Source organism: Procambarus clarkii, chromosome 41, assembly GCF_040958095.1.
Source record: "Procambarus clarkii isolate CNS0578487 chromosome 41, FALCON_Pclarkii_2.0, whole genome shotgun sequence".
Lineage (NCBI taxonomy): Eukaryota > Metazoa > Arthropoda > Malacostraca > Decapoda > Cambaridae > Procambarus > Procambarus clarkii.
This window is the reverse complement of record NC_091190.1, coordinates 7942210-7959465: the sequence shown is the minus strand read 5'-3', so window position 1 is coordinate 7959465 and position 17256 is coordinate 7942210. Positions and strand designations below refer to the sequence as shown.

The 17256-nt window shown below is 50.8% G+C and overlaps 1 long non-coding RNA gene across 1 annotated transcript in view; it reads left to right on the top strand.

The window, feature by feature from the left end:
- LOC123761252 (uncharacterized) overlaps positions 1-15804 on the top strand; it is a 30871-nt gene extending 15067 nt beyond the window's left edge. The window contains exon 3 of the long non-coding RNA XR_011231043.1: positions 15530-15804. This is a non-coding gene — a long non-coding RNA (uncharacterized lncRNA). The remainder of the gene's footprint in view (positions 1-15529) is intronic.
- The last annotated feature ends 1452 nt before the right edge of the window (positions 15805-17256 follow it).

Sequence of the window (17256 nt, the reverse complement as noted above, 5' to 3'; positions counted from 1 at the left end):
AATAATTTAATATAAACTACACTATATATAATTGGTAGCATATAATAGATAATGCTATTTGGTCATTGGTATTGTACTGTGAAATTTAATTGAATTATATTTGTATTTATATAATTGTAATGTGAGTCCTGTGGGGATTATAATTGAGTAGTGATTGTACCTTCATATAAATATAAATGATTGTAGAAAGTGTAAGAACTATAAGAGGCTATATATATAAGTTGCTTCAGCCAGAAAAATGATAGGATGGATTACGAGAACTTTCAAATCCAGGGATCCCATCACAATAGTTGTACTCAAGTTACTTATGCTGTCCCGTCTTGAGTACAGCTCAGTACTCACTTCCCCCTCCAGAGCAGGAGAGATTGCTGAAATAGAGGGAATACAGAGAACATATACAGCACGCACAGACGAGATAAAGCACCTAAATTAGTGGGATCGTCTCAAAACTCTCTAAATGGTACTCACTAGAAAGGAGACGAGAGAAATAACAAATAATATACACGTGGAAGATACTGGAGGGCCAGATCCCAAATCTACACAGTAAAATAACGACGTACTGAAGTGAATGATATGGAAGAAAATGCAGAATAGAACCAGTAAAGAGCAGAGGTGCCATAGGCACAATCAGAGAACACTGTATAAACATCAGAGGTCCACGGTTGTTCAACATCCTCCCAGCGAGCATAAGAAATATTGCTGGAACAACCGTGGACATCTCCAAGGAGTACTGGACCAACCGGGCTGTGGTGGGTATGTGGGCCTGTGGGTCACTCCAAGCAACAGCCTAGTGGACCAAACTCTCACAAGTCAAGCCTGGCCTTGGGCTGGGCATGAGAAGTAGAACAAGTCCCAGAACCCCATCAAGCTGGTATCAAGCAGGGGACCTGATGTGGTGGTTCCCAGGGCGAGGGAGGGGCTGACTTGAGTGGGGTTTTCTTTCCCCCCCCCCCCCCCCCCCTTCCTTTTGTGTATGAATTAGATCTGGTGTCTGCCCTTCCCCAGGTTCGGTTCCGTGTCCCTTCGGATGCTTCGGTCCCGTCTTTCCGGAGGTTTTCGGCTTCCCGCGTCCCACATCCCACCTCCTGTGGTGCGGAAGACCTTTGCAGCTTACCTCCTGCGTGACCCAGATTACGCCTTTTTTATGGATCCGTCTACATTCAGGTTTGGGTCTTCGTTTCACTACTGGATTCGTTACGAGGTTCCAGAGTTGTTCTGGCTGGTGGACTGTCCTGTTTTTTCTTTGGAGGCGAAGCATATGTTCTGTCGTTTCTGAATGCTTGAGTGGCATAAGTCATTGACGGTGGTCCAGGTTTTCCTGGGGGCAAGTTTGAGCACCTCAATATGTGCTTATTCGCTTCTGTCCTTCATTGGGATGTGGGTGTCGTGCAGTTTCACGTGCAGGTTCCCTCCCTTTCGGCTGCACTGGTTGCTGAGGATTTGCGCGCTTGTGGCCTGCTGGCTTCAGCTTTGCGTTTCTTTTCCCTCCTGGAGCTGTCTGCCATCTGGCTTGAGGAGGATGTGGAGGCACTTGGGGCCGTTCCTGTGTCTAGTGCCTTGGGCTCGGCGACGTGTTCGTCATCAGCCTTGTTAAAGCTGTTTTGCGCCGATCCTGTGGGATGCGGTATCACTGTTTTATGCCTCCCTGCTCGTGTGTCAGCAGGTGGTGCTTGCTTCCTCCTTGGAATCTGATTGGTCCCTGGCTCTTAGAATGTCTCCGCCTTTTTGTCCCTTGCTGTTTGCTGATTCTGCGGTGGCGCAGTATCTGCAGGCGGATTCGGCTAGCTGTCATCTGATGTCCGATTTGTTGGTTCTCTGAGGGTCCCCGGGGGAGGGTTTTTCCTGGAGGGGTCGTGCCAGGGCTCGGGGTTTCACTCATCGTGATAGGCCACTGGTGCCAGATTTGGGGCCAGCGTCGCCTTCAGACCCGTCTTCGTCTGGTCACCGCAGTGTTCGCTCTGTGCGGAGCTCGGGCTCTTCTAAGGGGTGTTGGCCCTTTCGCGGTTCATCCCATTAACGAGGTGATGGGGAAAGGCTTGCTCTGTTTACTCACGCCTGGTCCCACGATTTGAGGGCTTTTCGGGTCGTTTCCAATGGTCTGCGGTGGCGTTGGGTAGCCATGAATCCTTTGGGGAGTTCGGGGCTCACGGGGCAGGCCTCTTCTCCTGCGCTCTGTCGGGTTTGCCTTGGAGTAGGTGTATGGGTGCGGTCGAAAAGACGACGTGTCTCAGATGGGTTTCCCGTCTGTTCCCAATCCAGAAACGGGACTGTGCGGACCTGTGGTTCATTCTAGACTTGTCTCGTCCAAAATCCTGGGTTTATTACCCCTCCTTTTGGATGACTACTCTGTCCCAGGTCCGGCTTCTGTTGGAGCCAGGCACTTGGATGGTGTCCCTGAACCCCCAGAACACGTATTGGCATGTCCTGATTCATCCGGGGTTCAGGTACTGGCTCGGTTTTGTTGTGGGGCATCAAGGTTACCACTTGTCTCCCGTTTGGGTTGAACCTGGCATCTCCTGGTTGATACCTGGTTGATGGGGTTCTGGGAGTTCTTCTTCTCCCCAAGCCCGGCCCGAGGCCAGGCTCGACTTGTGAGAGTTTGGTCCACTAGGCTGTTGCTTGGAGCGGCCCGCAGGCCCACATACCCACCACAGCCCGGTTGGTCCGGCACTCCTTGGAGGAATAAATCTAGTTTCCTCTTGAAAATGTCCACGGTTGTTCCGGCAATATTTCTTATGCTCGCTGGGAGGACGTTGAACAACCGCGGACCTCTGATGTTTATAGTGTTCTCTGATTGTGCCTATGGCACCTCTGCTCTTCACTGGTTCTATTCTACATTTTCTTCCATGTCGTTCACTCCAGTACGTTGTTATTTTAGTGTGTAGATTTGGTACTTGGCCCTCCAGTATCTTCCAGGTGTATATTATTTGATATCTCTCTCGTCTTCTTTCTAGTGAGTACATTTGGAGGGCTTTGAGACGATCCCAATAATTTAGGTGCTTTATTGCGTCTATGCGTGCCGTATATGTTCTCTGTATTCCCTCTATTTCAGCAATCTCTCCTGCTCTGAAGGGGGAAGTGAGTGCTGAGCAGTACTCAAGCTTTCCATCTCGCATTTTCACATGCCTTACTCGGGTCTTGGTGGCCTATCTGCATCTCTTAGATTTTTAGGTGTTGGCCTACCTCGACGACTGGCTGGTCTGGGCTCCCAGCCAGTCTGCTTGTCTGCTTGCAAGGAATTTGGCTCTTTTCCAGCTCGCCGGGTTCAGGTTCTTGGTGAACTGGAGGAGGTCCCATTTGGTTCCCTCTCAGGTTCGGACTTGGCTGGGTTTTGTTTGGGACTCTCGGACCGCTTCCTTGTCTTTCCCTCCGGAGTCTCTCCCTCGGCTGCCGTCCCACCTTTGCCTTTTTCTGGGGGTATTCCAGGTAACTCGGCGGGTGCTCGTGGGTTTGTGCGGGAGCCTGAACTTTGCAATGATGGTCTTCCTGCCGGGTCGGGTTTGGCTTCATTGGCTGTTCTGTTTTTTTTGGAGCCAACCCTTCCACCTCCCTGGCAATCGCTGGGTTTGTCCACCGGGGGCCTTGTGTCTGTTGCTGTGTCACCGACTTCATTTTTGGGTTTTTCAGGGTTCATTGCCTTGGCGCCTACCCATGCCCTCGCTTGGTGTGTTCACAGACACGTCGTCTCTGGGCTGGGACTTTGTGACCAGTGCTCACCAGGCCGGCCATGGGCGGTAGGGTCCGTTCTTCCGTCGAGCCCACAGCATTGTGTGAGAGTTCACGGCGGTGTGGTATTCCCTTCGGAGGGTTTGGGTCGCCCGCAGATCAACAATCCAGCTCCATTCAGACTGCTCCCCAGTGGTCCATTGCCTGAACCGAGGGGGTTCGATGCGGTCATTGGCTCTTTGGCGCTGGTCGCTTCGGGTAACTCGTCTGCTGAGTTCTTCTGGTTTGACTCTCCTGGTGGTTCACGTTCGGGGGGTGTCCAACGTTTTGGCGGACAGCCTGTCTCGGTTCATTCCCCTCCTAACGTAATGGACGGTCGACACCAACTCATTCAATTGGCTCTGCCAGACGTACGGGCACCCGGATGTGGACCTCTTCATGTCAGCATGATCGAGGTGTCTTCCAGTTTATGTAGCGCCCTTCCCCGACTGCAACGCCGTCGGGGTCGATGCCTTTCAGCAGAACTGGTTGAGGTGGGGGTACCTGTACCTATTTTCCCTGGTTCAGCTGTTGCTTCAGGTCCTGGCTCGCTTGGAGACTTGCTAGGGAATAGTAGTCCTCTTGGTCCCTTGGTGCTCGGCCCAGCCTTGGTTTCAGGCGCTGCTTGCTCGGTGTCTAAACCCGGAGGTTTTCCCCCGGCTCCACCTCTTTTAGCGGATCGGTCCGGTCCGTCACATGGCTGGTTCGATCTTCTCCTCGAGTCTTCACATTTCGTCTTTTGACTCGGGGTCTACCACCATCTGTAGGGTGATCAGGTGGCATCCTTGAATGGTGTCTCACCTGTGGGCTTCGTCTTGGCTGCAGAATGAAGTATCCTTGCAGTCCTTTAATTTCTTTCTCTCGCTTCATAGGTATCCACTCGATTTAATGGCCTATATGGGGCTGTATCCAGCTCGTTAAATTCGGGGCGCCAGTATTTCCGAAGTTGTTAAGTGTTGGTAATATTTAAAGTAATATTCAAGTAAGATATATTTTGTACAGACAGCCACTTGGTCCAGTACTCTAGTGCCTTCTACCCTGTGACGTCACAGATTCACGGCATATTGTTTTGATTTGTCATGAGGCTGGAATGTTTATTCTGTGACTTTGTTGGACATATCTGCTCAATCAAGGAACATCTGTGCACCATGTTGGCTCCAAATGCACTCATTGTGTTAGTGATGGCTGACTGGTGGGTGGATGGGCAGGCAAAGTGGGCAGGCGGACAGGGAGGAAGAGGCTCGGAAGTAGGCAGGGAGGGAGAGGCTGAAATGTAGTAAGGCAGGAAAGTAGGCAGGCAGGCAGAGGCTGGGAGGTAGGCAAGGAGGGGGGAGAGGATGGGGAGGTATGGAGGGATTGAGGGAGGGATGGATGGTTGGATGGATTGGATGGATGGATGGAGGGATGGAGGGAGGGAGGTAGGGAGGGAGGGAGGGAGGGAGGGATGGAGGGAGGGAGGGAGGGATGAATTGAGGGAGGGAGGGAGGGAGGGGTTGGATGGATTGGAGGGAGGGAGGGAGGGAGGGAGGGAGGGAGGGAGGGAGGGAGGGAGGGAGGGAGGGAGGGAGGGAGGGAGGGAGGGAAGGATGGATGGAGGGAGGGAGGGATGGATGGAGGGAGGGAGGGAGGGATGGATGGATATAGGGAGGGAGGGATGGATGGAGGGAGGGAGGGAGGGAGGGTGGGTTGGAGGGAGGGAAGGAGGGAGGGATGGATGGATTGAGGGAGGGTTATGGAGGGAGGGATGGATGGATTGAGGGAGGGAGGGAGGGAGGGAGGAAGGGATGGAGGGAGGGAGGGAGGGAGGGAGGGAGGGAGGAAGGGATGGATGGATGGATTGAGGGAGGGAGGGAGGGAGGGATGGATTGAGGGAGGGGGGGAAGGAGGGGGGGAGGGAGGGAGGGAGGGAGGGAGGGAGGGGGGGAGGGAGGGGGGAGGGAGGGAGGGAGGGGTGATGAGTTGAACTACGTGACAAGTGAAGCAAAGAGTGTATTCACCTAGTTGTGCTTACGGGGGTTGACCTCTGCTCTTTCGGCCCGCCTCTTAACTGTCAATCAATCAACAGAGTGTGTATGGGATGTAGAGGGAGTGGGGGAGGTGTGTCAGTGGTGGGGAAGGAAGGCTCACTCCGATAAGCCTATCATACTCGACCATGTTAGCCAAATTTGTTTCTTAAATTCTGGATGTACATCATATATATTTTTGGTTACAGATTTTGTTTAGTAATATTAGGATAATAAAACGTTATAAAAATACTTGTTTCATGAATGCTTTATTGAATTAGATGGAGATTCTCCAGGCTGTCTCTGGCTGGCTGGCTGGCAGGCAATCTACTGAGCCACCTCCCAAAAGGATCTTGGGAGGGGGGGGGAGAGACAGGAAGTGAGGGGTGTGGGTGAGAGGTGCAGTGAGAGTGAGAGAGGGGATAGAGGTCGGCAGCCTGCTTGCCATGTGAGGTCCCCTCTGATGCCAAAACAAACCCAGTACTGACCTACGGTTCTATCAACCGCCAGACGGGTACATGAGGCTCCAGATACCGGTCTCTCAAACATGTCTTTAGAACCGGCAGATCGATAAATAAGAGGCCGTTAAATCGAGTGGATACTGGGTATTCTTCACTCTGTTCAGGTTGTCTTGTCTTTTCTCTCGTGGTTGTTTCAGGACCGTCATCTTATGCCTAATACTGTTGCCTCGTATTGTGCGGTGCTGGCAGATCCGCTACAGCTTGCTTTTGGTATTGATGTTATTTCAGCACCGTTTCACAAGCTATCTCGTGCATTGTTTCTCCTCGGGCCTGTTCCTGCGCTGCTTGAGCTGTCCTGGTCTTTGGATCGGGTGCTCTCTTTTCTCTCTTCTCCTCAGTTTGTTTTGGCCCCTTCAGTTCAGGATTGTTTTTCGAAGGCTCTTTTCCTGTTGGCATTGGCCTCGGGATTGGGTCAGGGAGCTTTATGCTCTCCTCCGTTGCAGGGGTTTCTGATCTTTTGGTCCTCGTGATAGGTTTGTTCGCTTGCAGCCATCAACTTCTTTTCTGGCGAAGAATAAGACGGCTGCTTTCTGGAGGGGTTCTTGGGATGTTGATACTTGGTTTGTCAGGCCCGGGGGGTGCATCATGTGTTGTCTGGTTACAGCTCTTCGCCGTTATTTGTGCGCCACGGCTTCCGTGTCAGGGAACACGCTTTGGGTTGATCTGGTTTCCCTTCTTCCCTGTTCCAGGGTGCGGGTCTCTCAGGTTGTCTGCAGGGTTATTCAATCCAGCCAGCCTGCGGTCTATCCCCGTGCTAATAACGTTCATAAGTTTGCTGCTCTTACTGCCATCTTTGGCAACATGTCTTGGGCTGACATTTGGGCGCAGGGTTTTTGGTGGTCGAACAGGGTCCTGGCTGTGCGTTACCTAGTTAATGTTCCTGGGCCTCATCGGGCCAGTGTCGCTTTGGGTCGGTGGAGGCAACCAATTGTCTCAGCTTCACATTGAAGAGCGAGCAAAAACGCCTCCCAGCTAAGTCCCTCTTGTTTTCATCTTTTGGTAAGTAGCTCCAGGGAGCCAACGAGGATTCCCCAGAAAACCAGTGTTGAATGTAATGAAACGCCATTTTCTGGATGAGAACCGGAAGCTCCCCAGCAACCCTCCCTCCCTCCAGGCAGCAGTTTTTAAGGAAGGGTGGCGGAAGAAAACCCACCGAAGAAACAAGAACAGCCGCCGAAGCCAGATCTGATTCGATGGGTAGACCAGCACATCGAAGTTCAGGCTCCCGCACAGCCACTCAAACAACCAACGTGTGACCCGGGTGCCCGCCAAAAACAGTCATAGGCAGGACCACAGCCGCAACAACACCGCAGGAGGGAGAGACAAGGAAGCAGTCAGAGTCCCACACAAGACTCAGCCAAGTCCGAACCCAAGAGGGAATCAAATGGGACTTCCTCCAGTTCACCAAGTACCCAAACCTGGCAAGCTGGGGAAAGAACTAAATCCCTGGCCAGAAGACATAAATTGGCTGGGAGCCCACACCAGCCAATCGTTGAGGTAAGTCAGAACCCGAACCCATAACAGATGCAAACAGGTCACCACGACCCAGGTAAGACGTGTTGACACGCAAGGTACTAGAGTCAGACCGCATGGAAGGCAACGAAAGCAGTAAGCCTGTCGCCCCACGACAAAAACGAGCCAGTCCCTGAATCCTGGATGAATTGGGACTTGCCAATATATGTCCCAGAGGTCCAGAGACACCATCCAGGTACGTAGTGCCATAAGCAGCCGGACCTGAGATAGTGGTCATCCAAAAGGAGGGGCAAAAGACCCAGGGGTTCAGACGGGACAAGTCCAGAATGAATCGCAGATCCGCACAGACCCTTTTCAGAACTGAAAACAGGCTGGAAATCCACTCCAGGATGACCTGACAGAGCGCAGGGGAAGATGCCTGCCCTGATACCCCCGAAGGAGGAGGAATGACCCAACGCCACCGCAGGCCGGAGGAAACGACCCGAAATGCCCACGAATCGTAGGATCAGGCGAGAGCAAATAGCGCAAGCCTCCCCATTATCGCCCCGTCAACGGGACGAACCGCGAAATAGCCGAAGACCCTACGAGAGCCCAACCAACACTCACAGCAATCACTGCGCCAACCAGACACCGACGACTTCGCAGGAAGGGCCAGTCCTGAATCTGGCACTACTGGCTTACGACGACCAAAGAAACCCCGAGACCTAGCGCGACTCTTCCGGGCAGGATCCCCACGGGCCCCCTGGAGAACTAACAAGTTCGACAGAGGCCAGCAACTAGACAAAGCCACTTGCAGACTCTGCACCACCGCAGACTCTGCATCACCGCAGACTCTGCAAACAGCAACGGACAAAAAAAAGAGATGAAAATCTAAGAGCCAGAGCCCAAGACGATTCCAAAGAATAAACGAGCACACCTCACGTGAGGTGAGAAACGAAGAACAGAGACACCACCTCCTTCAAAAATGGCGCATGCAACTTCAACAAGGCAGCCGAAGCCCGAGCTGCCGAAGCAAGCACATAGGACACTGGCCCGGAACCCAGCTCCTCCACATCCACCCCAAGCCAGTCCGAAGACAACTCCAGCAGGGAAAAGAATTGCAAGACCGAAGCCAAATGCCCACAGGCGCGCACATCCTCTACTACCAGAGATGCCGAAAGGGAGGGAACCTCCATGTGAAGCTGCACCTGGCTGACATCATGAGGAAGGATGGAGGTGAACAAGCACGCATTAAGGTGCTCCAACTCGCCCCTCCCCTCAGATAAACCTGAACGACTGTAGTCTAACTCTTGCCATTCAAGTGCGCAGTCCGACAATGAATGCCAAGCCCCCAATGAAAAGAAAGGGCAGTCTGCCAGCCAGGAAGACTCTGGCACCTCGTAACACACCCAATAAGGAAAAGAGGAGCCAAACTCAAAAGATGAAGTCTTCATTATCGAGGCATAATCCAGATCTCGCAGGAGGTAAGCCGCATGGGCCTCCCACACCTTCCACGGTGGGATGTGGGAAGCCAAAAACCTCTAGAAGGAGGGAACCGAAGAACCCAGGGGAACTCTGAACGAATCCCGGGGAGGAGTATGAGGAATACTGCCTAAAAAAGCAGTATGAGGACATGTTTAGCACTCCAATAAACAACATGAAAGTGGAAGATCCAGACAATTTCTTTATGCGGGATATTCAAACCCCTGTAAATATAACTGATATCAACACGAGTGCACTAAATTTTGAAAGAGAAATTGAAAACATGCCCATGCACTCGGCCCCAGGTCCAGACTCATGGAATTCAATATTTATAAAGAAATGCAAAGTGCCGGTAGCACAGGCACTCAGTATAGTGTGGAGGAAGAGCTTGGACACGGGGGAGATACCAGATGCACTTAAAGTAGCAGACATATGCCCTCTACACAAGGGAAGGAGCAAAGCATTGGCAAAGAATTATAGACCAGTTGCACTAACATTGCACATCATAAAAGTATTTGAGAGAGTGATTAGGAGTCAGGTCACCAATTTCATGGAGACCAATGACCTTCACAACCCAGGCCAACATGGATTTCGAGCGGGAAGATCGTGCCTCTCACAGCTACTTGAGCACTACGACAAAGTCACTGAGGCATTAGAAGAAAAACAGAATGCTGATGTGATATACACGGACTTCGCAAAGGCTTTCGATAAATGTGACCATGGCGTGATAGCACACAAAATGAAGTCAATAGGAATAACCGGTAAAGTAGGACGCTGGATACTCAGTTTTCTGTCAAACAGGACTCGGCGAGTAACGGTCAACCATATAAAATCTAGTCCAAGTGCAGTTAAAAGCTCTGTACCTCAGGGTACAGTTCTTGCACCGCTGCTTTTCCTTATTCTCATATCAGATATAGACAAAAATACAAGTCATAGCTTCGTATCATCCTTTGCAGATGACACAAAAATCAGTATGAAAATTACCTTGGCTGAAGACATTGAAAAACTTCAAGCTGATATTAATAAAGTTTTCGACTTGGCATCAGAAAATAACATGATGTTTAACAGTGATAAATTCCAGGTACTCAGGTACGGTAAAAATGAGGACCTTAAACATAATACAGAGTACAAAACACAATTAAATGTACCCATAGTAGGAAAACAGCATGTAAAGGATTTGGGAATAATAATGTCTGACGACCTAACGTTTAAGGAGCATAATCAAGCAAATACTGTATTGTGACAGCCAGAAAAATGGTAGGATGGATTACGAGAACTTTCAAATCCAGGGATCCCATCACAATGGTTGTACTCTTCAAGTCACTTGTGTTGTCCCATCTTGAGTACTGCTCAGTACTCACTTCCCCCTTCAGAGCAGGAGAGATTGCTGAAATAGAGGGAATACAGAGAACATATACGGCACGCATAGACGCAATAAAGCACCTAAATTATTGGGATCGTCTCAAAGCCCTCGAAATGTGCTCACTAGAAAGAAGACGAGAGAGATATCAAATAATATACACCTGGAAGATACTGGAGGGCCAAGTACCAAATCTACACAGTAAAATAACAACGTACTGGAGTGAACGATATGGAAGAAAATGCAGAATAGAACCAGTGAAGAGCAGAGGTGCCATAGGCACAATCAGAGAACACTATAAACATCAGGGGTCCGCGGCTGTTCAACGTCCTCCCAGCAAGCATAAGAAATATTGCCGGAACAACCGTGGCCATCTTCAAGAGGAAACTAGATTTATTCCTCCAAGGAGTGCCGGACCAACCGGGCTGTGGTGGGTATGTGGGCCTGCGGGCCGCTCCAAGCAACAGCCTAGTGGACCAAACTCTCACAAGTCAAGCCTGGCCTTGGGCCGGGCTTGGGGAGTAGATGAACTCCCAGAACCGCATCAAGCAGGAGTCAAACTCATAACAAAATCATACAGGGAGGGGGACAGGAAAACCCCTCCCCATGTAACAACAAGCCATGTGCCGAGGATACCTACACCCAAGCCGGGATCAATTGGGGTCCAAGCTCCCCCCAAGTCAACTCCTCCCCAGCCCTGGAATCCTCCATGTCAGGACCCTGGGCTGATCCGTCCTCCAAACTCTCTGCTTCTGGAGAAAAACTGAGTCCACCGGAAAAGCAGAGATGAAGGGGGGCCCACTAGCACGACCCAATAGCTTTGGCAGGAGGAATAGACTCAAATGTCTCCGCCACCGATTCGGAAGGGGCAATCCCCAAAGCCGCCCAAGTCTCACTACCAGGTATAATCAAAGCGGGGCAGCTGCTGGGCATCTGGAAAGGCAACCAACCTCATGCGTTGCGACAACCTAAACCTTGCATGTGATGCTAAAGCTGTCTGCACTTGAATATAAGTCTCAGTGGACTGGGTGAATGGAGTACAAGCAAAGAACACCACTCGCAGGACTCCGGGTCAAAGGTGTCACTGACCCAACAGGCAGCATGGCGGAGGCAGACGGTGAGTGTCATCCCGAGACAAAGGGACAGATCAACCTTCAAATTCGCACAAGGCAAGGTGGGACTCGGAGGTGTCCTCTATCGGACCACTGAATCCCAATGGGGGTTTCCAGGGCCCTTAAGGTGACTGCTAATGTAACCCAGATGAGGTACTGCTAACCGGTTATTCCAGAGCTACCAAGCAAACAAACTAAAAGCTGAACCCCTGCGACATGTGCAAGCACGGGGACCTAGTGGAAGGCCACCCAAATCCTACAAGTGGTCCTACCACCACACAAGGCAGACCCCATCAGGCAAATCAAAACAAAAGAAAAACCCCGCAAAAGCACTACGTCTCCAGGTGAACAGAACCGGTCGCTATGTGTATATCAGACAGCTGCACAGTACCCCGCATCCCAGCCAGCGATGAAACTAGTTCCTACTGAATGACAAACAGGAGTAAGAACCACCCCAACTGAACCCCAAGGGTGGGCAATCACCAAGCAGTAACAGAACCACACAGAGGTAGCTGCTCCTGAATGACTCATGGAAGATAGCCCTAAGCCACAGAGGCAGTGCTTACAGGGCACCTAGGGAAGGTAGCCCTAGGTGCATGCAGCCCCAGGACTCTTGTGTTACTCCTGTCTCGCACACGACCAACACAGAGCAACAACACTGTCAAGCAGCACTGCGCAAAGAGTGCAGCCAGAGCCGATCGACTGTCACCGACACAGCAGCCTTCTGAACTGATGAGAGTTGCTGACATGGAGGTCTGGGACCCCTTTGTCCCGCTCCCTTGGAGGGGGATGGGGGAATTGTGCAGACGGATGCATGGAGGTAGTGGTGATGTCATACTTGTTTCCTTGTTTTTGATTGGAGAGTTCTGTTTGCTAGTTCGGCTATCGGTTTGCAATTTTTGACCAGCATTAGTTTGTTTCGGAATTCCTACCTTTCTGGTTGCCTGACCTGGTAGATGGCAGACAAAAACTGGTTCCAATTACACGGGGGTGTCTTTAGACCATTGTTCCTCGTGCCTCTCTTGAGGGGGCCAGGTTCTGGCTCTGGTCCCCGGTAGGCCGAGAACTCCTTCGATTGACTGTTGCCATGGTCTAATATATATACACATCAGCCTGGTATAGCTCCGTGGAGCCAAAGGGGCTCTACAGAAATAGCTCTCTTTTAACTATCACACTGAATCCAGGAGAAGTTAACAGTGTAATATTTATTCAATCAGGTGTATTTTTCATGCTTCAAAATGTTTTTGAAGAGTATCCACTCGATTTAACGGCCTATATGGGGCTGTACCCTGGTCATTATTTCTGGAGCTCCGGTATTTCCGAAGTTAGGTATCGGTAATTTTTCAAGTTACATTCAGGTAAGATATATTTTATACAGACAGCCACTGGGTCCACCACTCTAGTGCCTTCTACCCTGTGACGTCACAGATTCACAGCACATTGTTTTGATTTGTCATGAGGCTGGAGTATTCATTCCATGACTTTGTTGGACATATCTGCACAATCAAGGAACATCTGTGCACCATGTTGGCTCTGAATGCACTCATTGTGTCAGTGATGGCTGACTGGTGGGTGGATGGGCAGGCAGGCAGGCAGGGATGGAGAGGCTGAAATGTAGGCAGGCAGGCAGGGAGAGGCTGGGAGCTAGGCAGGCAGGCAGGGAGGAAGGCAGGCAGGCAGGCAGGTAGAGCTTGGGAGAGAGAGGCAAGGAGAAAGGCAGGCAGGAAGAGGTTGGGAGGTAGGCAGGGAGGAAGAGGCAAGGAGGGAGGCAGGCAGGCAGAGCTTGGGAGGGAAGCAGGAAGGGAGAGGCAAGGAGGGAGGCAGGCAGGCAGAGCTTGGGAGGGAAGCAGGAAGGGAGAGGCAAGGAGGGAGGCAGGCAGGAAGTGGCTGGGAGGAATAGGCAAGGAGGGAGGCAGGCAGGCAGAGGCTGAATAGTAGGAAGGGAGGGAGGGAGAGGCAAGGAGGGAGGGAGGGATGGAAGGAAGGAGGGAAGGAGGGATGGATGGAAGGAAGGAGGGAAGGAGGGATGGATGGAAGGAAGGAGGGAGGGAGGGAAGGAAGTGTGGAAGGAATAAGGAAGGGAGGGAGGGAAGGAAGTGTGGAAGGAATAAGGAAGGGAGGGAGGGATGGAAGAAAGAAGGGAAGGAGGGATGGAGGGAAGAAGGGAGGGAGGGAGGGATGGAAGGAGGCAGGGAGGGAGGGAGAGAGGGAAGAAGGGAGGGAGGGATGGAAGGAAGAAGAGAGGGAGGGATGGATGGAAGGAGGGAGGGAGGGAGGGAAGGAAGGAAGGAAGGAAAGAGGGAAGGAGGGAGGGAGGGAGGGAGGGAGGGAGGGAGGGAGGAAGGGAGGGAGGGAGGGAGGGAGGGAGGGAGGGAGGGAGGGAGGGAGGGAGGGAGGGAGGGAGGGAAGGAGGGAAGGAGGGAGGAAGGGATGGAGGGGGAGGGAAGGAGGGAGGAATAGGGGGAGGGAAGGAGGGAGGAAGGGATGGAGGGGAGGGAAGGAGGGAGGAATGGGGGAGGGAAGGAGGGAGGAAGGGATGGAGGGGTGGGAAGGAGGGTTGGTTGGATAGAGGGAGGGAAGAAGAGAGGGAGGGAGGGAGGGAGGGAGGGAGGGAGGGAGGGAGGGATGGAGCGATGGATGTTGAGGTGAAGCAGAGACAGCGTGTGTGTGTGTTAAGTATGGGTGATGGGGGCGTGGGAGGGGGGTTGTCGGTGGTAGGGAAGGATCAGCTCACTGATAAGCCTAACACACTTGACCCAGTTAACCAGATGTTTCTTAATTAAATTCTGGATGTTTTTCCATCCAGAATTTTTCCATCTGATTTGGATGTTCCTAATATTATTAGGATAATAAAAAGTTATAAAATACTTGTTTCATGACTGTTTATTGTATTAGATGGAGATTCTCCAGGCTGTTTCTGGCTGGCTGGCAGTCTACCGAGCCATTTCCCAGAAGGGTCTTTGGGGGGGGGGAAGGCAGGAAGTGGGGGGGGGGAGGCAGGAAGTGGGGGAGGGAGGCAGGAAGTGAGGGTGTGGGGGAGAGCAGGAGTGAGGGAGTGGGGGAGAGGTACAGTGAGGGTGAGGGAGGGGACAATAGAGGTAAGCGGCATGCTTGCCATGTGAGGACCCTGTGATGCCAAAACAAACCCAATACCGACCTTCGGTAATATCGACCGCCGGACCGTTATATGAGGCTCTAAATACCGGTCTCCCAAACCGGTCATTATTACCGGCAGATCATATAAAAGAGGCCGTTAAATTGAGTGGATACTATTCAAAGAGTTCTTTGTGTTTTTGTGGTTTCATTCTATGTATTGGTGCTGTAGGTTATTGGCAGTTATCCAGAGATTTGCACATTTACCCAATTGTTTTCACCTGACTATTACGAGTATTGACTACAAAAATGTTCCACAGCCTGTACATAGGGCTAAAACTTATTACCAAACAAGAATGAAAAAAAATCACCTTTACCATATGAGCATGCCGACAATGAATTTGAGTTTGTGTGGAATCAATGAGTTGTTTTAAACAAAATGGTGAAAGAAACTGTGCCAATTTGTTTCTGCCTCCACCGGGAATCGAACCTGGAACCTCAGGACTACGAATCTGAAGCACTGTCCACTCAGCTGTCGGCCCCATTTACAGTTCATTGAAGTATAACTGGATCATAACCATTTTGTTGCACCTGGATTTCCATTTAAACAAGTTCTATTCAAGTAGATGCCACTGTACATTGCACACATATCAGCAGGGTTGAACAAATTATAAAGGTACTGTATTAAGCTCAATATTATACTTAATAATAGTGCTTTCTTTGGTTACCACATTAAGTGGTAAATTTTTCTTGCTCATTGTAAATATGTAATATTAAAAGACTCTTGGCTATATTTTTCAGTATCAAAAAAAGAAGGTACAGATAGCAGTGAAGAGGAAGTGACCCCATAAAAGCCTCAGACTAGCTTGTCAATCACATGATTGACAGCTGTGAAACACAAAATAAATAATTATGGATAAACCATCCACCAGTGCCAGAAGATCTGAAGAGTGACTGTTTTCCAAATATGTTAACTGAATGATTTTTGTAGTGTAGTTTTTGCTCCTACTAAGCCAAATTATTATTTCTCTTTTGTATATTGAAATGTGCATATTGTTACTGAGAATCTTGATCAATAATGGAGGCATTATCTAGCAGGTGCCAATAGCTTCAATGAATAGTTTCGATCAGGAACTATATATATGCTATTACAGGTATTAGTAATGTTTGATGGTACTGTAATTTATTATATCTCCTACAATATAACTACAGAGCTATGAAAACATGTTGAAAATATAAGCTTAATATTTTTAATTATAATTTTTTTTTTTGGTAGGAAGCTGTCAAAATACCGAGTTTATAAGGAAACTTGAGAAACACTTATATAAAGTAAGTAGTTTTCTAGGGGGGAGCCCCGTCGGCTCCCCGGAGCTATCCCAGGCTGATATGCTAATGTCAGACTTTGACATCAGTCATGTGTATGGAGTTCTTAGGCCTACCAGGGACCACAGCCAGAACCTGGCCGCCTCAGAGAGGCAAGGGGAGCAATGGCGTATAGAAACCCCCGTGTGGTTGGAAGCAGCCTATGTCTGCCATCTATCTTGAGGTTATCTTGAGATGATTTCGGAGCTTTAGTGTCCCCGTGGCCCGGTCCTCAACCAGGCCTCCACCCCCAGGAAGCAGCCCGTGACAGCTGACTAACACCCAGGTACCTATTTTACTACTAGGTAACAGGGGCATAGGGTGAAAGAAACTCAGCCCATTGTTTCTCGCCAGCACCCGGGACCACAGGATCACAAGTCCAGCACGCTGTCCTCTCGGCCGACCAGATCCATCGACCGGATCAGGCACCCAGAAAGGTAAGCGCCCCAAAACAAATCCCTATTCTGGTTAAAATTGCTACCGAAAGCCAAACTAGTGAATAGAACTCCCAAACAGAAAACGAGCAAACTAGTATGACGTCACACGTCGCCGCGCCGCTGTCTGCGCAGCTCCCTCTCCCCGGGAAGGGAAAGGGTTAGCCCCAGACCCCTCATGCCGGCTACCCACACCTCAGTTCTTGAGGCTGATGCAATAGGCAGGGGTTACTTGATCTCGAGACTCAGGCAGCTTCGGGGGATGCCTCTTCCAGGGGTCGGTGGAGGCTTTCGAGTCTTGTCTCCAGACCGAAGCTTCTGGGTCTGACCAGTGGGCCCCCCTTCCTTCCGGCTTCTGCGGCTGCACCGTCCTTGCCTTGTGGGGTCGGTGCTTGGGGAGATGACTCGGCCCCAGGTCCTGCTGTAGGGGCTCCCTAGGGGTTGGGGAGGGGCTGACTTGGGGGGCCTTGGGCCCCGCTGGACCCCGCCTGGGTTTTTATTCCCTCTGAGCGGGGCATACTGTTACTCTGTATACGAGTTGGATTTGGTGTCTGCCCCTCCCCGGGTTTTTTTTTTTTTTTTGAGATATATACAAGAGTTGTTACATTCTTGTACAGCCACTAGTACGCGTAGCGTTTCGGGCAAGTCCTTAATCCTATGGTCCCTGGAATACGATCCCCTGCCGCGAAGAATCGTTTTTTCATCCAAGTACACATTTTACTGTTGCGTTAA